The sequence below is a fragment of the Peromyscus californicus genome, unplaced genomic scaffold (genome assembly GCF_007827085.1).
Source record: "Peromyscus californicus insignis strain IS unplaced genomic scaffold, ASM782708v3 Scaffold_20__1_contigs__length_68692818, whole genome shotgun sequence".
Lineage (NCBI taxonomy): Eukaryota > Metazoa > Chordata > Mammalia > Rodentia > Cricetidae > Peromyscus > Peromyscus californicus.
This window is the reverse complement of record NW_026294503.1, coordinates 28,626,990-28,651,339: the sequence shown is the minus strand read 5'-3', so window position 1 is coordinate 28,651,339 and position 24,350 is coordinate 28,626,990.

The following is a 24,350-nucleotide window of genomic DNA, read 5'->3' as shown; positions in this document are numbered from 1 at the left end:
GTAGCAGAAAAACTAGAATCTTCCCGGGCCTTGCTAGGGATGTGATTTGTACATTCCCACTTACCAACATGGTGACTGCAACTACTTCACTGAGTCCAGAGGAGACAAGAGGTACAGAACAGAGATGTTTGCCCAAGCTGCTTATGTATTATCAGACACAAAAGACTAAAGAAGATTGGGAAAGACTGTATTCAATATGGCTCTCAGGAGTTCTGAGATAGGAAGGAGACTCCAAGCTCAGAGATAGAATAATCTCATAGGAGAGCAAAGGAGGATAAATTCTGTTGCCCATGATCCAGGATGGGTTGAGTGCAGTGGCATTTCATGACTTCAGTGTTTCACCCATAGAGTATAGTCTACAGGGATTTGAAGTAACTATGTTGAAAGTTGGCCTGAAATTGAAAGGCCTAAAATACCATTTGAATTAAAACAAAAATGTAATGGGGACTTTGAGCAAGAAAGAATCAACTCATGCTTGACTCTTCACTCAACATGCCCCATAGTGTACATGCCTGGAAATCTGCCAACAATATTAGAGATGTAATCCTTATATTAATTGTTTCAACAAACGTATTTTGAATACCTACATCTTAATCACAAAAATAACATTTGTATGAAGCTTTAAAGTTTTTAGAGTTTATTTTCTCATTAACGCTTAAAAAAAAACTCTGAGGGAAGAATTACTGAAATCATTATTTTATAGGCTAAAGGACCAATTCGAGAAGAAGGTCATTTGTTCAAAGTCACATCTTTTGAAAGCCATGGAACTATAAAACAAATGTATGTATTTTCACTCCAAATCATAATTTATGTCTCCCTGCTCCTCCTTGCCTTAGGAACCGTTATTTCACTTGGATTGAATCTTTCTTTTAGTTTCTACAAGTGTTCTTTTTCATATCTTGATGGGAAATGATAGTTTCTGTTTGTTTTGTTCTCAAGTTTCATATCCTTGTATAAAATTTATATCTCAGTTTAGACATTTAGAGGTCTGTCTCCTGAGTTGCCTCAGGAATCAAGTGGGTAGATCTGGAGTGAGCTAACATTTTTCTGTAAAAGGCTAGATGGTAAGTTATGGCACTCTCTCCACTGCTGCTAGTAGTCTAAGTTGGGGTCATCCTTGTAGATTCCTGGGAATTTCCCTAGCACCTGGTTTTTCCCTATTCCCATGATGTCTCTCTCCCTCTGTCACGGTATCTCTTTCATTGCTTTACCACTCCATACCTGTTCTAGCTCTACCATCCCATTCCCTTGTGTTCTCATCCCCTATCCCTGACCCTCAATTGCCCCCCATCCCCAGTTTACTCATGGAGATCTGTAGAGTGAGCTATTAACCTAAAGAAACCATTTATCTAATGTGGCTATTAATACTGCATCAGATAAATGACAATGAATTAAATTCTTTGAGGTTTTAATTAATGATCAAGACAGAAATAAATTTTTCCTTTTTCTTAATTTGAAGGATGCAGTTATTTAACCCTTCACTGCCTAACTATGAAGGCTGGCAATCTGAGAAAAATAATGTATGATTCATGGCAGAAAGCTATGATGGGAGGAATGGAGAATCTTGTGATGGTTTGAATAAGAAGAGCATCCATAAGTTAGTATATTTAAAGGCTTGGTCCTTGGTTGGTGGGACTTTCTGAGAAGGATTAGGAGGTATATCACAGATGGTAGGCATGCCAGGCATATTTGTCATCTCTGTCTCTGTCTCTGTCTTTCTGTTTCTGTCTCTCTGTCTCTGTCTCTGTCTGTCTGTCTGCCTCTCTCTCTCTCTCTCTCTCTCTCTCTCTCTCTCTCTCTCTCTCTCTCTCTCTCTCTCACACACACACACACACACACACACTTTCAGATAAGATATAAGTAATATGTAAGTAGCTCTTAGCTACTGTTCCAGCTGTCTGCTTGCTGCCATGCTCCCTGACATGATAATCATGGACTCACCTTCTGAAAGTGTAAACAAGCCCCCAATTAAACATGTTATTTTATAAGTTGTCTTGTTCATGGTGTCTCTTCGAGCAAAAGAAAATGAACTAGGATAAATGACTTTTAGAACGGCTGAACATTTTTTTAAAGTTGTTTAATGACCATTGCTTTATTACTCAGGCAAAGCTCAGCAATTTAAAGTCTCAAGTATTTGTGTGTGTGTGTGTGTGTGTGTGTGTGTGTGTGTGTGTGTGTGTGTGTGTGTGTGTGTCCCAGTTTCTGGTGCTCAAGGACCTAGCTAGAGGTTAGCAGAATATCACTGGCTCATATTTCTCATGAGGAGCATCGAGGCTCCTGGTCATGCCTCAGTCATCTCAGGCTCAACTGATACTGAAGAGTTTGTTTCCAAATTCACTCCCATGGCTCTTGGCAGGCTCAGAAGCTCCACTTTCTGTTGTCCACATGTGGTGCTTCAGGACTTGGCCTCTTCCCACGTGGATTTCCCGAGAGGCTGCCTCACTATATTTACAACTCAGTATCTAGTGACTCTAGGGAAGAAGTAGGGAGTGCCTCAGAGAAAAACACGGCCTCTTTATGACGTACGTTCCAGGGTGGCATGTCCTCATCCTCTATTTTCCTCATTAAAAAGGAGATCTCTGTGGTTAAAACTTACGGGAGAATATTACACAAGGCCATGGATAGCAAGGGGCAGGCATCATTGAGCTCCTTCTTGGAGTGGTCTGACCAGAAGTTCTGAGTTAAAAATTGAAGATTTCTTGGATATGAGACTTTTCAGTGCTTTTAGTACACAAAGAGCACTAGAGTAGAAGATTGGGAAACTTTCTATTACAAAGCTAGATAGTAAATACTTTACATAATCAGCCTTAAGATCTCCGTTCCAACTATTCAGTTCTGCTATACAAAAGAAGCCACAGACCATATGTACACAACTTGATGTGGCCATGCTCCAATGAAACTTCATTTACAAAAGTAACCCACGATGAGAGGATGTGCCATTAGCTGATAATAATTTACTGAATGCTTGCCATGATATTCCTATCCAGTTGAGCAGCATAAAGCTTCTATGTACACATCTGCAGCTTTGTGGATAAATGCAAAAATGTCAGCAACAATAAAATGCTTTGGACACACTTGCTGAGATATTTTTGCAAATTTCTTATACACATTCATGGAGATTTCTGGGTCATTTAGCATTCTTGAAACTCTGTATCATGACTCTCATAAAGGCAGATTCATGACCATATTAGGCAACTACCACCATGTTTTCCATGCTTAGAGTTGGAGACTTAATGTGCAGTTCACATTTTCTAAGGAAGAGATGATACTTAAATGAATCCTAGAATTCCACATTTCTTTTTATTTCTTCTTTATCCAGATCCTTCCCACATCATCCCAAAATTCCACATACCAATAAAATGTCTTAACCAAAGGGTAACCTCTTCCTATGAATCTACCTCATTACTGTCCTCAGTCACAACTGATCTGTGGTCCAGAATCAATTCAACATCCCCAGATAAACTAACTCAGCATGGGTCTTCTTACTCATGGCTTTGGATGTAGTACCATCCACCTAAAGAGGTCAGGTTGCCAGACAATCAGGAATAAAACAGCAGAAAATCTACAAGTTTCACAAGCCTTCTTAATCATGCTTTGATTTGGGACTTCTGCTTGTATTTGTTCATGAATACTTACCACACACTTTGAAATAGCTATTATTAGATGCATTTTGCAAACAAAGGAAGTTTTAAAGAGGGTCAGTTTCATAGTTTCCTTTACATTGCTGTGATAAAGCAAGATGGTCAGGAAACTTATTAAAGAAAACATTTAGCTGGTTCATGGTTTAGGAGGGTTAGAGTACATGATGACAAAGCAGAGGCATGGGGATAGCAACAGCTGAGAGCTAACATTTTAATCCACAACTAGGAGTCAGGGGTAGAGAGGGACATAAGAGAAATGATGAAAGTCTTTTGAAACCTCAAAGTGCTCCCCCAATGGTACACCTCCTCCAATAAGTTCATACCTCCTAATCCTTTCCAAATATTTCCACCAACTGGGGACTAAGAATTCAAATATATGAGGCTATGAGGGCCATTCTTATTCAAACCACCTCAAAAAGTGACTTGTTCAAAGTGACACAGCTAAAATCTGAAGGAGAACCTTGTCTAGGCTGATTCTAATACTACTTTTATATATATATATATATAATATATATATTATATATAATATATATATTATATATATTATATATTTATATATATATGGGATGACTACATAAAGCTGGTATCTAAGTACACATCCACTATCCTGTTACAAAGAATAAGGCCATCCTTGGTACTCCCAAAAGTTATATCTACTCATCTAATCCTTCCATCTGCCTAGGCATGCAGAGCTTTGGACGTGTCATGGAAATAAACACAACCCTTGGTTAGAGTCTATGCCTGGGAACAAGCACAGGCATAGGTAGACAGAGGCAGACATATAATATGCATTGATTTTTGAGTCATTCTCTGCTTCCATTTTCTTAATTAAATGAATTTTTAGTGCAGTTACTTTATGTAGATTCCTCTACATTGTAAGATAATAAAAATACAACTTAAAAAAGAGAATAATTTAAACACAGTCAACCCCCATGGGTGAACAGGGATACTCTAAGATCCATGAAAATTTCAGTTTCAGGTATAGGTTACCTTCCTATTAGTTATACATCAGGAGAGCTCCAGAGTCACCCAAAACAATACAAGCTATTACCATTGTTCTAGGTTACCCATGGTAGCTAGATGGTAAACCTCTATGCTGAAAACCCTACATACTTCAACTAAAAGACATGGAGAAACCAATCTGAATTGATCAGGAAACTCATGCTGGCTTGCTTTCATAATGCTTGAATGTGATATTTGGGCTCTTGTAAAAAAGAAAAAAAATAACAGATCAATAGTCTTACTCAGCTATGGAAATAGCATGAAACAATACCAACCTGCAAGGCAAAATGGTCCCAATGATGCATTAGTGGTAATAATGTCTGTAGGTTCACCAACCACTCTCTTGATTAGATGTGAGCCCTGTTCCACATGAAGGAATTTATATGTGGTATTGCAATCATGATCAAAAGCCATGGGTCTGGAAGTCATTGGCCCTATTAAGGTTTTGCTAAATGGTCATGTTGTCAAACTGCCTTCTAAATATTTATCCCTATGGATTTGTGCTACTCTAACCTTGATCAGAGAAGTTTCTTATTACAGTGGGTTGTGGTTAATGCAGAGACACATTACTGTTCAGACTGCTGAGAATATGTACTTGTGAGTGCTGCAAATGGGACTTTTGTATCAATACCCTATGCCTATAGAAGCTAAGGAAACGTGAAAGAGGGCCTGGGAAGAATATGACAGCTGGAGGATAAAGGGAGTGCTGTCAAATGCTATCTTCTGGGCATGGCATGATCTTACAAACATGAGTTCACTGGAGCTGTGGTTATAAGATTTTGACAAGATCATGGCAGTAGATGATGAAGGGTTTGTTCTCCAATCCTTTGCTGAAGTGTTAGTGGAAGTTGATGGCTATTGTAAGAGGAAGAATCACTTTGAAGGAAGGTATGGACACAGGCTGATTGTCCATACACCAGTGACTATACACTCATGAGCATATGAGCATTACTGATTAGAATAAGAGGATTATGAAAATACATTTTAAAAAGGATATGAAAAAGTTGGGAAAGAGGTGTGTTGGAGCAGGCAGGAGGAATTGGAAGGTGAGCTACATTGCATACATTATGAAATATTCAAAAATAAAAATAAAATTACTGCTTGCTTGCTTTCTTTCAAGTGAATTATAGGGTAATTACTAACTTTGACTTGGTTCTCCCTTACCATATAGCACACCAATCTTAGCATGCCGCAGTAATCATTTTGATAATGATTACTTTCTCTCTAATACTGTGGTTTAACATCCTCCTTCCTTCTCTAGTAGAAATAACCAATAGGCATATTGCACTTTAACACACAGTTTGCAAAGAGCATCATGTACATTGTAGTATCTGACTCTCATAGCAACACTGTGAGACTGCACAATATAGCCACATCTTAAAGACCAGAGACTGTATTCAGAAAGTTTAAATTACTCACTGAAACTCACACAACAGTGGAAGCTGAAAAATTGGCACAACTTTCTGAAAGAAAAGCATTCTTGCTAAGTTCCCTGTCCTCTGTGGTGAATTACTTGTATCATATCCTTAGATATTTATGTTAGATGGTTTGCTGAATTATTAAGCAAGATTTAGTCTTTCTGACTGACAATGATCTTTGTAAAACTTGAAAATTTTCACATAAGAAATATTGAAAAATTATATGGAAGAAGAGATATTTATTTCATTTGTGTGTGTGTGTGTGTGTGTGTGTGTGTGTGTGTGTGTGTGTGTGTGTACATTTTTTTCCTGTATTTGAAGGTGGCATTTCAAGTAGCCCAGGCTGTTTTCAAACTCTCTATATATAGCTGAGAATGACCTCCAACTCTTTTTAACTTTCTTTTTTCACTAAGAAATTTTAATTCATTTTATATACCAAAAACAGATCACCCTCTTCCCTCCTCCTACCCCTCTAACCTTCCCCCCCAAACCAGCCCCCCATTACCTCCTACAAGAAGGTGAGTCCTTCCATGGGGAGGTAGCAGAACCTGGTACATTCAGTTGAGACAGGTCCAAGCCCCTCCCTCTGCCTCCAGGCTGTGCAAGGTATCCCACCATAGGTAATAGGCTCCAAAAAGCCATCTCATGTACCAGGGATGGATCCTGATCCAACTGCCAGGGGGTGACCCTTAAGCAGATTAAGCTACACAACTGTCTCACTTATATAGAGGGCCTAATCCAGTCCCATGGAGGCTCCACAGGTGTTGGTCTAAATTACATGAGTTCCCAATAGTTTGGTTTGGTTGTCTCAGAGCTAAACAGAGAATTTTCAACAGAAGAATCACAAATGGCCAAAAGACAATGAATTGCTCAACATCCTTAGTCATCAGAGAAATGCAAATAAAAACAACTCTTAGATACCATCTTATACCTGTCAGAATGGCTAAGATAAAAAATATTAATAACAGCTTATGTTGGGAGCAAGGGGAACACTCTTCGACTGTTGGTGGGAGTGCAAACTTGCACAGCCACTTTTTAAATCAGTATAGCAGTTTCTCAGAAAATTGGGAATCAGTCTTCCTCAAGACCCAGCTCTACCACTATTGGACATCTATCCAAGGAATGCTCAATCATACCACAAGGACACATGCTCAACTATGTTCATAGCAGCATTATTCATAATAGCCAGAACCTGGAAAAAAAACTAGATGGCCCTCATCCAAAGAATGGATTAAGAAAATGTGGTACATATACACAACAGAATACTACTCAGCAGAAAAATCAAACAAGCAAACAATGACATCATGAAATTTGCAGGCAAATGGATGGAATTAGAAAATATCCTGAGTGAGGTAACCCAGAATCAGAAGGACAAACATGGTATGCACTCACTCATAAGTGGATACTAGATGTAAAGCAAGGGATAACCACACTACAAACCACAACCCACAACTCAAGAGAAGCTAGCTAACAAGGAGGACCCTAAGAGGAATGCATGGACCACCCAGGGAGGGAGAAATAGATGAGATCTCCATGAATAAACTGGGGATGAGGGATGGGCAATGGAGGGTAGGGGATGGTGGATGAGAACATAATGGGATGGTTGAGCTGGAACAAGGATGGAGTAGGAGAGCAATGAACGAGATACCATGATGGAGGGAGACATCATGGGGATAGAGAGAAACCGAGTGCAAAGGAAATTCCCAGGAATCCATAAGGATGACCCCAGCTTAGACCACTAGCAATAGTGGAGAGGGTGCCTGAAATCACTTATCCCAGTAATCAGATTGGTGAATACCCTAACTGTCATCATAGAGCCTTTCTCCAGTAACTGGTGGAAGCAGATGCAGAGATCCACAGCCAAACACCAGGCCAAACTCCAGGAGTCCAGTCAAAGAGAGAGAAGAGGGATTCTACAAGCAAGCGGCATCATGATTATGATGGGGGAATCTACAAAGACAACGAAATCATACTAATGGGACCTTCAACTCTTGATTCCTCTTCCTTTACCTGCCAAATGCTGGGATTACAGGTGAATACTACCATGCCTGGCAGATGTCTTAAGTCTATTGGGATGAATTAACTGCTATATGGCCAAATGATTGGATTGGAAGTGCTCACGCAATGGAGACTGTTGTATGAAAATCAAAAAGCTGATCTAGCAGGCAGAGTTGTTTAGACTTTGGAAAGTTGTCAGGGAAAGTAAAGTTCCCATCGCAGGGGACATTTTCAACAGGAGCTTGCTTGGTACATCCTTGGCTAAAGGTAGGAGAAGGAAATTAGCATTGCATGTAGCAGTTAACAAAGCTTATAGATTGTATTCCTCTATTCTAAGACTCTAGGCATTTTTGTTCAGATGTATGTTTTCCATTTAACTATTTCTATAGTGTGCCTGCAGACTAAGTTGATATGCAGCTAAGCATTCTGCAATCCTCACGCAAATGTCCATGAATACTATGTCTTTGTCCTGTCTCCGGGCAACCATTCTTGTTTTGATGCCAAAGTATCCAAGCCTTAGCCACACATATAGTAACAACAGGTGCGAACCATTTAAAGATGGCTGGATCACAGTACCAGAAAGTGAGGTTGATGTCACTGGACAGGCTTCCTAGTGACTTCATAATGTAGGAGGACTTGTTCCATTCCTGAGGCCCTGAATCTAAACATTTTCAGACAGTGCTTTCAGGATACTTTTCCTATATGAGGCAGGAAATAAAAGAATTCCATTCATACCCATGTCTGTTTCCAGATTAATCTGGACATGTCTAATTCTTTAATCTGTCCAGTAAACTATGGGAGATGCTGGAGTCAATAAGATTTTAGGCATTTAGCTCTCACCAGATAAGAAGTAACATAAAACTGACTTCTGGGGGGAAAATGTTTGGCAACACTGGCAAGTAATTTGGAGATTATTAAAAAATCATATGCCAGTTTCACAGGTGATGAATCTGAGGCACAAACAGGAAACTGACCACTTAGGTATCATGCAAGGTAGGTACTAGAATTTGTTTTCTTCATCCCTATACTCTCCGCACCCTCTGTTCTGTGTTCAAGGAGAAGGGATTGAGGAACCCAGGCCAGAACCCAAGAACCAGTCTGTTTATGGTAGAGAGCATCTTGACTCACAGGATTCTAAGTGTTCAAAGTCACATGAGGTTGGGTCACTTCTCTTTCCTAACTCTAATCTGTTTTCTCTGTGAACACAGAGATTGTAGGTCATTCAAGTCATGTTTTCTAAAGGTCTAGAGAAGCAGAGAGGCTCAGAGGCAAGAAATGGGGGCCTGTGAAGTCAAACTACTGTGTTCTGGACCTGGACACATGAGGTTCCCATCCAGCTACCTTTAAACCTTATTGAGTCTCCGTTTACTCACCCTGAGCTCCTAGCACATGCTAAGCCCTGCTCTAAGAACCCTGAATGTATTTTTTCCTTAAACTTCAGACTTCTACTCTGAGACAGCTCTGAGTTATACTTATGTTGTACATATAGAACAGACACAGAACAGCACCAGAGACAGGAAAAAAAGTAAACAGTCCTTCGTGCTCTTCCATTACCACTCTTTGGACTTTGAAGGTAATGCAGTGTTTCTTTTTCTGGAATGTGCTAACGATTAGAACAGAATCAGAATCACATGCCTTTCTACCTTCAGGATCTCGTGTAATAGTGATTTGAATGAGAAATGTCCCCCATGGGCTTGTACATTTGAACACTTGGTCTCTAGTCAGTGGTACTATTTGAGGATGTAATGGAACCTGTAGGAAATAGAGCCTTGTGAGAGGAAGTAATATCACTGGAAACATTTTATAGCTTGGTCCATTTCCCATTTTCTCTGACTGCTTCCTGTGTGGATAAAACCAAAAAAGTCTATTCCCTAACTACCAAACCAGCCTCATGTTCCTGTTGCCATGACTTCCCCTTTATGATGGATCATATCTCCTACAGAACCATAAGTTAAAATGAGCCCTTTCTCCCTTAAGTTACCTCTTGTCAGGATATTCTATCACAACAAAAAAATAATGATATAGAGAGGGATATTCTATCACAACAGAAAAATAATGGATACAGAGAGTAAACAGTCATGCTTGGTGAAAATAAAGTGTGATATGATTTCCAAAGACAATCTGTCTGCAGAGTTCCTCAGTGAGATCAAGAGCTATGTGATTCATTTACCCATTCTGCTCACACTAACCACCATAATCAATGACAGCTGCACTGGTATATCCTGGGGAGTTCCTGAGTTCCTCGATGTAGGAGGAAACTGCTCTTAAACCTGAAATAAGGATCATTTTTTTGCTTTAGTAATCATCAGAAACTGACTCAAGGCTTTTACTATTTATTTGTTTGTTTGTTTATATATTTATTATATATATGTGCATGTGTCTACTTGTGAACTGCAGGTGGTGATGCTGAGAATTGAACCCAGGTCCTCTGTAAAAACAGCAAGTACTCCCCATCCCCATTAAGGCTTGTTTTACTACAACCATTTTAAAATCTAGGTAGCCTAGTGTAATCAAATACCATAGCCTGAGTGACATATCAATAATGGAAACTTACTTCTCATGATGAGGAGACCAAGATTATAGCACTGACAGACTTGGTATCTACTCCAATAAGATAACTCTGCAGAATCCAGCCACTGGCCACTTCTCTTTATTTTTTCACATGAAGGAGGGAGGAAGAAGCTCCCTGGGGTCTCTTAGATAAGGTCTTTAACTCCACTCATGAGAAAACTCCATTTTCATGACATTGTCACTTCCTGAGAGTACTACCTCCAAATACCATGACATTGAGGAACATAGAATTTCAACCTACTGCTCTTTCTCTCTCTCTCTCTCTCTCTCTCTCTCTCTCTCTCTCTCTCTCTCTCTCTCTCTCTTTCTCTCTTTTCATTTTTTCAAGACAGGGTTTCTCTGTGTAGCTTTTGGTGCCTGTCCTGGATCTCACTCTGTAGACCAGGCTGGCCTTGAACTCACAGAGATCCACCTGGCTCTGCCTCCCGAGTGCTGTGATTAAAGACGTGTGCCATCATCGCCCAGCGTCTTCTCTTTAACATTATTTCTTATTCTTTTACACTTAAAAGAAAGTAGGTTTGCTCTGTTTATGCCTATAGAAAATTGAGGCATATAAAATTAAAGTTGACTGTTAGCATCATGTCTAAAAGGTGAACCAGAATTCATCTCTTCTTAAATGAGCATACTCCTCTCAAAACATACATGTACTATAGAAAATATATGTAAAAATAAAATATGTGCCACTTGGTAAAGAATTATGATGAAACATTATGCACCTGTGATAAAGAATAATGTTTGTTTATAATCATAGAGTAAATGAATAATGCCAGTAAAAAAATAAAATGAGCAAATAAGTAGAAGTAATAGTTGCATTAAAAGATTATATTTGCTAGTAGTATAATCGGATCATCCTTGTGGATTCCTGGGCATTTCCCTAGCATCAGGTTTTTTCTTTACCCCATAATGTCTCCATATATCAAGATATCTCTTTCATAGCTCTCCCACTTGGTCCTTCCCCCACCTCAACCATCCTGTCCCTCAAGTTCTCACCCCCTATCCCCTCCCCTCTATTGTCCCCCCATCCCGTTTACTGATGGAGATCTCATCTATTTCCCCTTCACAAGCCAATCCACACGTCCCTCCAGATTGGATGACTAGCAATAGTGGAGAGGGTGCCTGAACTGGCCTACCCTGGTAATCAGATTGGTGAATAACCTAATTGTCATCATAGAGCCTTCATCCAGTAACTGATGGAAGCAGATGCAGAGATCCACAACCAAGCACCAGGCTGAGCTCTGGGAGTCCAGTCAAAGAGAGGGGGAAAGGATTAGATGAGCAAGGGGGGGTCAAGATTATGGTGAGGCAATCTACAGAGACAACTGAACTAAGCTCCTAGGAACTCATGAACTTTCGACCAACAGCTGTGAAAGCTGCATGGGACCATACTAGGCCTTCTGCATACAGGAGACAGTTATGTAGCTTGGTCTGTTTGAGGGACCACTGGCAGTGGGATCAGGATCTATCCCTCGTGCATGAGCTGGCTTTCTGGAGCCCATTACTTATGGTGTTACACCTTGCTCACCTTTGATACGGGGGGAGGGACTTGGTCCTACCTCAAATGAATGTACCAAGCTTTGCTGACTCCCCATGGGAGACTTTACCCTTTTCTAGGAGGGGAAGGGGGAAGGGGGAGGCTGAAGGGGAGTGGGAGGGGAATGATAACCATCTATGACTGGTATGTAAAATGAATAAAAAAATTTTCAATAAAAAAGATTATATTTTCCCTCAAATATTTTAATAGTATAACTATCATTTTAATAGTCAATTTTATTACTTATATTTCTTGTTATTAATTTACTTATTTTAAATGATATTTGAATTGCATGCTTATATACATTTATACAAACAAGAATTTTCTTGAAAACTTTCTTCCCTATAAATGCTTCTAAGACGTGGTACTAGATCCAAATGAAAAAATAAAATAAAATTTTACCATCTACCTATCTGTGTGGTTTAAGTGTTGGTAAAGCTGAAGGCATATTATTTTTCAAGAACAAAAGAAATTATGAATTAGATGAAATTTAAGTAGACTTTTAATCTAATTAAATAAAAATGATAAGACCTACTTGCAATGGAGGTCAAGAATAAAGGAAAATGTGCTGTCACCCACATACATGTCATGCAGAAGTGACATGTAGAAAGGTTTACCAGGCTCTCAGAAGACAGGTGTCTTGACTCTGTTATTCTCACCTAGAGGAATACATAAAATAATATTCATTTATTAAGGAAACCATCAAATATAGCCAGAAGTTTTCCTGTGTCCTACCTGGTCCACAGCCACTCAGACACAAGTAAACACACAGAGGCTTATAGTAATTAAAACTGCTCAGGCCATTAGCTCAGGCCTACCATTGACTAGCTCTTACACTTAAACTCAGCCCATTTCTGTTAATCTATATGTTACCATGTGTTCTGTGGCTTTACCTGTATGCCAATATATGCTGCTCCCTGGACAGCAGGCTGGCGTCTCCTCACTCAGCCTTCTTCTTCACAGAATGTTTCTTGTCTGCTTATCCCACCTATACTTCCTGCCTGGCTACTGGCCAATCAGTGTTTTATTAAACTAGTGTACAAAAGCATTATCCCACAGCATTCAAATTCTGAAAAACTAAGCACTACATTTGAGGACAACAAATGGAATTTCAGGCTAAACTTTCTACCTATCTATCAGCCTGGGAGTAATATTTTCAGAGACACTTGGAAAACCATGCTTTGTCCTTTCCTAGTCTTGGAAAGGCCAAGGAAGAGACAAGCCATTTGTGAGTCTCCCTGTGATAGAGAATAAGTGAAAGCCATGTGCATTTAAAATGTAGCATTAGTAACAGTAAAAAACAAAAAGTTTGACCTATTTTAGGAAGGAGTGGAGTACTGGAAATCAGTAGTATTATTCATTTTAAGAAAAGATTCATTCCCCTATGTTTCTGGGCAAACAGCCTGTATGAATAAGATCATAAATGCCATGGCTACTCTGAGGTCATTGTGAGAAAATAATAATCCTTGATGATAAAAGAACTGGCTAGTCATCAATTCCATCCCATTTGCCAACAAAGGAAAAAAAATGCATTTGAAGATCAGCCACCACTATATTCCATTAGGACTGGATTCCTACTGGGATTTAGTTCTCCAACCCCTCTATGCAGTTATATGTCCTTGATTCATTTAGTTTCGAGGGAACTTGAAAGAAGGCCACATCCTCAGAATTATTCTTTTTTTTCACAGAATAGACCTACCCTTTCATACCATCCTAAGGAAGCTGGCTAGCTGAGCTCTGGAAACGTGGGTAAGAGAATTATTAATGTAATGCAATGAAAGGTGGATGATTAGGACTGATGCTGCCTCAGCAACCTACTCCTAAGCCAAACCACAGGTGATGCATTTGCCACCCAAGATTGCTGAGAATGTTGGAAGAAACTCAGTTTAAGGTCATTTTATTACTAAAGCAGACCACAGACCATAGTTGTGAAGGACACATAAGACAGGAATCCAGATGAACACACACTTTGTACACTTCTCTAGTTAACCACGGAAGTGGCCTCAAGTTGCGAGATGGCATGCAGGCAAGGATGAGAAGGAAACAGAAGAGGGAATGTTATTTGTAATCTTAAATTTGTGGTGGAGGAGGACATAAGTCTATCTTGACAAATTAAGCAAGGCTTCCTGGTAGTGTGCTTCACAGGATCTTAAGTTCTAACTGGCATCCAGCAGAGGTGTAGGCCTAGGTATTCATGATGTACTTTGCCTAGAGTATGTTAAGCCCTCTTAACCTTAGACTCCTCATTTGTTTCGCAAGCAGAGCAAAGTCTGTCTTGTTGGCTTTGCATTGTCCCCTATAGGCTCATGAGTCTAAAAATTTGTTTCCAGCTTATGGAATTGTTTAGGCATGTTGTAGAACCTTGAGAGAGTGAGACCTTACTGGAGGAGGAAGTAGTGGCCTTGGGGCTTTATGGACCAGCCTCACTTCCTGTTCTCTCTGATTCCTGACTGTCTTTGCAGTGTGACAGACCACCCGCCCCCCATGGCTCTTCTCCCTGGTTTTCCCTGCATGGTATAATGGAACATATCACCTGGCAAAGGAACTCTTCATCTCTTAAGTTATGTATTTTTTAATTTTAATTTATCACAACAATAAATAGGGAAACAATAGGGAAAGTAACACAGCTTGTTAAATAAATGTCACCATGTAACACAATCTGACACATAGTAGGTCTAAAACACACACTTCCCAGTCTCTCTTCATTCTTGTGATCAGTGTATGTGCTCACTCACATACATAAACATATCAAAGCTCCTAGGGTTATATGGGCAATCATATCCCCAAGTTGCTAAGTTGCAAAAAGAAAACTTTCTGACTACTTCTCAACGGACTTCTTCTTGGACAGGGAGGAGCACCCACTTAATTTCAGGCAACATCTCAAAGTTCTCACCTTTGAATGATGCTGCCTCTCCAGAAAACAGCATTCATTTGACCTTGGGATGGAAGCAAAACAAACATTATTATATCATTTTACAGTGTAGGAAATGGAGACAGTCAAAGTCAGGAACAGACCCATCTCTGTCTCAGGGGCTTTGGAAAAGCTCACCCCAGCTCTTTATACATTTTATGCAGTGCCTGAGTCCCCATGTCTGAAATATATCCAGTCATCCTGGACAAATCATATGTTAGGCTGTCTTTTCATTGACATGCTAACAGTTGCTTTGATTAGTTGTACTTTAAAATAACATAATGCATTAACTTTTTCAACTAACTAGAGAAGATGTGAAGATTTGATATGAAGCATTGATATTATCTTCTACATTTTATACGTGAGAACATTTGGCTTCAGAAAGTATAGGGGTCATAGATATTAACAAGCAAGTCAGGATGCTATACACAATTTACCATTCCTTGGGGACCCAGCCAAACATTTCCAGAAGTAGTTGTCCTAACTTCTTTGGAAGGTTTGGAAGGTTTTGCTTTACCAACTTTTTTATGGAAAACCAAGCTCTTCTCCTACATCAATGTTTTGGAACACTAATTAACTCTGATCTTCATTCCAAATCTCTACAGACAAAATGATTTTGTCTGAAAGTCCTCTGTTATCTGACTGATATAATAGAATGCATGCTGATAGCATGTTTTCCCTGTTTCATTCAGGGGTATTTGATCCGCTGCACAATTGAATCTGGAATAAGAACCAAATATTCCTGATTTCCATTCTTTTATTTTTTTAGCATATATGGTGCTAAAGTGAGCACCCTAGACACATTATTTACCTAATCAGCCATGACACTACTTCTCAAAGAAACACAGTATTCATTCACGTTCCATTATTTGAAACAAAGAGTAGTATCCATTTATTATGTACCATACACTATTGTGGAAACAGAGAATGAGGCTTTATAAAACAGGCACGGCTAAAGTGAACACATTACTTATTGCCCTAAATTAGCACTCTGATAATGATGAAATGGTGCTAACCCTAACCCTAACCCCAACCCCAACCCTAACCCTAATGTTAAAACAGCAATAAATAGGAGTATTCTGGTGAACTGAAGGAGACAGTCAACCAGAGAGTGCCTTTGCCATTGGAAAATATTTTATAAAGTGAGAAAATAAATGTCATAGTTAATTACAGGTAAGGCATGGAGCTTAGAAGATAATAGGGTAAAGCGTTAGATGGTGACTGACAGGGTACAGGTTACTTTAGAATGAATATTTCTTTGGTGGGAAGGCACTCCACATTAGGAAACTGAATTTTGAATGGAAAAATACAAAGCAAGAATTAGCCACCTAGAGAAAATGAGCAAAGAAACCAAGGGACTGCTGGACTGAGGATGCAGAGGAGAGCACCATGGAAGATATAGGTGGAGAAGTTGACATGATGCTGAATGTCCAGAGTAGGACAGGCCACATGAAAGTATTCTTTAGAGTTTCAGCAGTTTCACAACCTTGACCCAATGATTCCCATCCAATGGACTCAAATATCCAATGGTATGTATGTTTACTCAGCTATATCTTTAAACTTCTAAGACAGTAACAGTGGGTACACTGAAACATGTTATTTAGAGTTTGAAATCTCAGAGACTCTGTGTGTGTTATCTTGTGCTGTTTGGGGAAGAATTTAGAATAAAACTTCTATCCCTTTCCTTGTGCATGTGGTGAAAATATGTAGGAACATATCATTAGTTAGAAAGATTACTGGTTGAAATCTATTCTTCTTGGGATGTAGGGCTATATGTATTTACACAAACAAGTGTCTGTCATTGTTTCACACTTCTATTGCACTTGAGCACCAAGAAAGGAGGAATGAGGCCAGTGAGTATTTTCATCACAGTGTGGGGTATGTGATCCAATAAGAACTATAGAGGTTACATGTTACACACATCACCAGAAGATCGTATTTTTATTTTGCCCTTATATCTTTGGGTTTCTCTAATTGTTGCTTTTATAACAATGGATATGAACAGTCTTCAGATGTTGGCAACTCAGCTTAGGAAAGACTCAAAACTCTTAGTCAATGTAGCCAAAGGACACACAGGAATTGCAAGCCAAATCCTTACCTAACTATAAATTTTACATCTGTTTTTCCATGTGAGTGGAGGCTTATTTGACACAGCAGAACAAAACAAGGAGGAAGAGCCAAAAGCAAATTGAGCATTGGGTCTAATATGAAGTAATTTTCATCTCTGATCTTCAACTCCACATGTTTATTTCATCAAAACAGTCTCAGAATTTCTTTTGCATTTATTGACAGTAAAAATAAATGTAAAAAATCAGAAGTTATGTGACACTGACACCCCAATTTCTTTAATAGGTTTGAGTTTCCACATAAGATTTTGCCTGAGGAAAAAAAAATCATCGCTAAAGATAATCCAATTTAACAGAGCCTCACCTCCTCTTTCTCTTGTGCTTGTTTGGATCTTGGGGAGAAACTTTGTCTTGGTCAACCTCAGCTGACTCATCCCTAGAAAGGTCAGTTACAGCCCTAGTGCCTGAAGGACATGACACTGACCCAAACAAATGGTTACACTCCTATTTGAAAAATCAACAATTCTCTGGGTTCATAAAATGCCTAGAACAGAATCTTCTAGGATCTAGTATGTGGTAGTTGACTTCCATTGATTAAATCTATCTCATCGTGTGAGGCCCACATGAATAAAACACACACAGCCAGAGTTCTTCCAGAAAAATGCAGCTGTCGACCTCAAAAGGCAAGTAAGTGCTGTGCTTCTGAGTTTCATTGAAAGAGTCACATTCAATCCATTCCTCCCTCAACACTAGCTTTATTACCATGGCTGGAAGTTCCACAGGAAAAAACCACAAAGTATGCTCAAAGTAGGTGAACAGTCTGTGCCGATGAGGGGACAAATAGAGAGCCATTGAGGTGCAGAGCAGGCAGACAAAATATCTTCTGTGCTTCTCCTGAAACCATGGTAGGAACTAAAGGTGCAAATCAAGGTGGCCTCCGGAGAGGAGAAGGCCTGGCTGTAGAGTAGGGTAGGACTATGGGTCCACACAGAAACAGAAAATCTTTCTATTATGGGTTCTGGGGTCCAGTGGAAGTGGGCTGGAGAAGGGAAGAGACTTATTTCCTTCTTTATATTTACTCTGACTGTAGGTCAGGAAGACCACCCGTTTGCTGGGAAAACATTAGAGTCTGAAATAAACACCAATTCAAACATTGATCCTGAGGTCTCCTGAAAGTTATTTAAATTCTTTTGTGTTCCAGGTTCTCCCATTTGTAATAAGAGAGTACAAATGTCAATAATGTAGCAATGTGTAATAAGTTTTTGAGAATTTCTGAAACCTCTTGTAAATTCATTTAATGTGGTAAAATATGAGATAATTAAGATCTGTGACATGTAGGTAGTTGGTAACTGTTTTTTCTCAAGTTGAGAGAAGAGAACAAGGAGACTAGAGTGAGGTTTTCAAATATTCACCTTTATCAGTGGATCATAGGCTCTGGTTTGAGGGATGAGTGCACTGATTGGTTATCCAATATCAAATGGCCAGCCATGAAAATATCCGTATAACTAACATTATATAGACTGAGAAGGTTGTACTTATGCAATTTTGTATCTATGATAAATGTATCTATATATGATACATACATCTATATCATAGATATAAAACAAAAATTAGTGGAAAAGATGCCATGAATTTGAAAAAGAGAGAGGAAAGGTATATATGGGAGAGTTTGAAGGTAGGAAAGGAAAGGGGAAGTTATACAACTATATTATAATGGAAAAATGAAATAAATCAAAATGCTCTGGTTTTTAAATATGGCTTTCACAAGATTTTCAGGACTTTATTTTTGTTAAGTAACATTTAAAATGAGAACCTGACAACTATTATATAATGTTATTTCATAAAATGAATTTTTTAACTAAAGGATAAAAAGCAGTATTTTTCCAAAGAAGAATAATTGGTAATAATAATAATAATAATAATAATAATAATAATAATAATAATGCAAATATACAAATATAAGACACGAAGCATTTGGAGGAGGTAAGGATGGTACAGACCATTATAATGAGGAGGGCATGATGGCAGCAAGACTTAGAGTTATGACTACATAGAAATGTTGAAATTTCTTTGGCTTTCTCTTTTTCCCCTTTTTATTCAGTACAGGGTCCTAGCCCTTAGGATGGTGTCACTCACTTTCAGAGTAGATCTTCTCTCCTCAGTTACATCTTTTTACAAATGCTCACAAAAATATACTCAGAGGTATGTCTTCTAAAATGCAGCCTTATCATCTGGCAGGCCATTGTGAGACATCCATTCTCATGTGAAGAGAATGAGAATAATGCTTTGAATACTATGTGTTCAATTGAATTACTTTCTTTTCCCTGAGTCTTGACTCATCTTCACTCATGACCTAAACTATAGCTACAACTGATACTTTAACAGGAGAGTATTTACAGATCAATATTGCTCTCATTGGAACATCCCATGAAAGGACATCCTTAGCCTCCATGATATGAGAACATAAGCATTTATGAAATATTATCACTAATGCTACAATTCACAATGAAGCAATGGCCATAAAGACATTAAAGAGATCATTCAAAGTCACAATGATCTTAAGTGGTATCTGATTCAAAATTGATGATGTCTGGGCTCCCATTTAGCATAATCAATACTGTCTAATAATAGGTATACTGGTCTACTTCAACATAGAAAGCTACTTAGGATAGACTGCTTTGTGAGAACAGAAGCTTCTGTGCCTCACAGATCAGCAAGTTTAAGGGCATAGGACTAGCATGTTTGGCTCCAGTGAAAACCTCAAGGCCAATGGCATAATGGAGAGCTTGTGAGAGGGAGAATTCAGGTCAGCAGGCAAGCAGCAGCAGAGCACCCCTCACTACATTACTATTGAATTTCCACATCTTCCTAGGACCATCACCACACTGAAGGCCCAACTTTCCACCTGCAAACCCCCAGGGAACAAATTCAAAGCATATCCCAGTCATAGCAGTAACTAACCTTTAAAAAGTCATTATGTTCAGGCATCATGTGAAATATTTTGCATTCATTATATTATATCCTCACAATGACCTTAAAGACATGTTGAATCATTAATCCTGTTTTACAAGAAAATTAACAAAGGCCCGGTGGTTAAATCACTTGCCCAAGGCCCAGTGGGAATGTAAACTGGGCAATCCAACCCTGCCCTCTAACCCTGAGATAAGCCTTTGCATCTCAGATGTGCAATAGTACTCAGAACTTATGCTTCTAGGAGAGGAATGGCAGTCATTACTCCACTGAAAAATGATGAATTATAAAAATGTCACAGTTGTAAAAAAAAAAAATCATTGTCAAGCTAGAAAGGCTAAGAAGACTGGAAGACCTAGAATTCTAAAGAAAGAAAATTATTTCTAAGAAGAACTGAGAACCTATCATTTCTTCTCAGAAAGCATTTGCTGATCCTGAACATCGGCAAAGCTTGAGCTTAGTTGGGTCCAGTGGTCTTCAGTGGTGGAAAGAGGACAATTGCACACAGTCAACAGTGTCCACCTGGTAAGACATATTGCAACCCAGAGGCGCCTCTGTTGCCAGAGCTCATGAGGAAAGATGGGGATTTTCAAAATCAATTTTGAGATATGTGGCCCTGGGACATGGCTTGAGTGCTTCTTCTGCAAAAATGAGGACCTGAGTTCAATTCCTGAGCATGTAAAAGCTGAACGAAGCTGCATGTCCCTGTAACTTCAGCACAGAGGGGTGAAGGCGGGTAGATCCTCAGAGATCCCCGACCAGGCAGCAGAGCCAAGACACTGAGCTTATGAAACTGTAGGAGACCTGTCTCGGGGCAATAATGTAACAGCAAGGGAAGACACCTGATGATCTGGTTTAACCTTCACATGGACACACATAAGCGAGCATATCCAAACACTCATGTGTGCACAACACATAGATACACCACAAGCAAAGAAAAGAGACTTGGGTTCCATGAAATTTCCATCAGAAAACAACCTACAACAATTATTTTCACACTAGATACATTTCTTGTTTAGATATTATATTAGGGGTTTAAAGAGAACCATGCTGATAGGGATAATAAGAACTATAAAAGATATGAGAAATAAAAGAAAGTCATATAAATACTTGATTAATCCAGAAGATGATACAAAAAGAAGGAGGAAAAGCTATGACAGGTAGAAAATGAATATCAAGACATGGGCTTATGCATGGCTATTTTAATAATGAAATTATCCATAAATGCACTGTTTGCTCCAGTTCACTGACACAATTTATCAATATAGATTTTAAAAGAAGTGAAAAAAGACCCAGTGATAGGCTTTTCGTGAAACATATTTACAAAGATGTTAGAGCTATGAAACAAAATGACAGGAAAAAGCTGTTTCACATGTATATCCAAAGACAGCCAATATGGCCCTCAAAGATTTAAACAGAGGCAGGGTTGACTTTAAAGTGAGGGTCACCATTAGAGATCATCCAAGACATTTGCAATGATAGAAAGCTGAGTTCGACAGGAAAGCATGACAATCCTAAATTTGTAGACACTAAACAACACAGCTTCAGAAACATATTGTTCAGGTTTCAGAGTAAAATGTGTAGACACTTCCTAGCCTAGCTTCAGAAGTGTATGGTTTAGGTTTCAGAATGAAATTTGTAGTTACTTCCTAACATAGCATCAGAAACATATTGTTCAGGTTTCAGAGTTGACAAGAGACAGCAACAGGAACACTGTTTGCAACGTTGACCTGTCTAGATCCCCAGCCTCTGTTTCTTGTACACAGCCAGTACTGTGCCTACTTCTCACCTAACTGTCTCTCAGAGGCTGTTGTTATTGGAGATGCCATAACTGCCATGGTCACATGGGACTCCCATAGCCCATTTTATGATGCTGTGAAATGTGCATTTGTAGGAAATGAAGTTGCCTCAAGCAAAAGAACATGCACACTAAGTCCTTCAAGTTTTATCTCCTTTACCTGGATCAATAGTACTCAGCTTAGAACTCTTTGTAGTTGAAGTGATAACCAATAACAGACCGTATTTACTTTGCAGGAGGATAAGTTCTGTGTGAGCTTAATGTTTGACACAGTTTGATTGGCATGTACACAAATAGTACACCTTCCATTCTTGGGCAAGGAGTTGATTAGCAATCTGAATTTTTAAGAAAAGCTGAAAGACCACTATTTATAGTTTTATGCAGACTGTGTTTTCGTTCCTGCTAAACTTTGGCCTCTTAAAAGGTTCTTAATCACACCTAGAGATTTGATATTGCCCTTCAATTTGAAGGTGATTTGAGACATAGGCAGTATTGAGACTAATCTTTATTAAAATTATGAAGAAGTCCTGCCTGTTCTTTGTCAGGCAGAACTGAATCATAGACTTGCTGCTACCCACCAGTGTTGTTGGGTGGTCTGTTCTTGGGGTTTTAGTGCCTTGGGTGAAATCCTGACACCCAAAATACCCCCAGAAAAAAAGCTTCCTGAGTTAAAACGTTTTTGTGTTTTAGGAAAAGGGAACATGAAAACAGAAATGTGTTTCCTATCGCAGAAGGAAGTACTCTGCCAATGTAGAAAATACTTGGGATTGATTTTAATTTAGTAAAAAATAAGTGAGAAAAATTTTAAACTCAACATTGCTACATGAACATTTGCTATCTTTGCAGTACACAAAGATAACTGGGAGACTATTAAGGAATAGTCTCATTAATAAGAAATGATGTTTAGGATACACTCTGTTGGGTATCTGGGATGCACACGTATGTTACATAACACAGTCCCAGAGTTTTACAGGACTGTGATTTTATGTTGTCCTGAAGTTGTTTCTCATTTTTCTTTGATTGTAATTTTTCCAATCCCAACTGTATAAAGAGCTAAGAAATACTATTAGGTGTATCCCCTAATTTTGTTTTGTTTGAGAATATTCAGTGTTGTTATCGGCTCCAAGACTGTCCATGGTGGATTTACTATGTTTCCTGCAGAAACATCATAGGATATCCCTTCCATCTCGTTGCAAGAGAAACCGAGCAACAAATGGGAGCATCTAGAAAAAGTAGAAGGTGCTAGAGAAAGGGAAGATGACATGATAAAGCTAAGCCATTGAAAAGGTAGCTGAGAAGTGATTAGAAGCAGACAAGCCTACATGGTGATATAACTGAAGTCAGTGGACAGACTTTCTCACCAGGTAGCATTTATGAGAATTACAAACTATGGTACAGATAGGAAGCTACAATTCTAGAGCCACATAGTACACCTACCCATGTCTTTTATATGAGCGTCAAACGGCTATACTCCTCTTCTCTTAGTATATATATTTTTTTTTTTTATTAATTTATTTTGCAATACAATTCAGTTCTACATATCAGCCACGGATTCCCTTGTTCTCCCCCCTCCCGTCCCCCTCACCTTCCCCCCAACCCCCCCCCCCCCCCCCATTCCCATCTCCTCCAGGGCAAAGCCTTCCCCACAGACTGAGGTCAACCTGGTAGACTCAGTCCAGGTAGGTCTAGTCCCCTCCTCCCAGGCCGAGCCAAACAATCCTGCATAGGCCCCAGGTTTCAAACAGCCAACTCATGCAATGAGCACAAGATCTGGTCCCACTGCCTGGATGCCTCCCAAACAGATCAAGCCAATCAACTGTCTCATCCATTCAGAGGGCCTGATCCAGTGGGGACCCCTCAGCCATTGGTTCATAGTTCATGTGTTTCCATTCATTTGGCTATTTGTCCCTGTGCTTTATCCAACCTTGGTCTCAACAATTCTCGCTCATATAAACCCTCCTCATTCTCGCTAATTGGACTCCCAGAGATCCACCCGGGGCCTAGTCATGGATCTCTGCATCCAGATCCCTCAGTAGTTGGATGAGGTTTCTAGCACAACAATTAGGGTGTTTGGCCATCCCATCACCAGAGTAGGTCAGTTCGGGCTGTCTCTCGACCACTGCCAGCAGTCTGTTGTGTGGGTATCTTTGTGGATTTCTGTGGGCCTCTCTAGCACTTTGCTTCTTCCTATTCTCATGTGGTCTTTATTTACCATGGTCTCCTATTCCTTGTTCTCCCTCTCTGTTGTTGATCCAGCTGGGATCTCCCGCTCCCCCAAGCTCTCTTTCCCTCAACCCTCGCCTTTCATTACCCCCACTCATGTCCAGGCTGTTCATGTAGATCTCATTCCATTTCTCTGTCATTGGGTGATCCCTGTATCTTTCTTGGGGTCCTGTTTTCCAGGTAGCCTCCCTGGTGATGTGAGTAGCAGACAAGTCATCCTT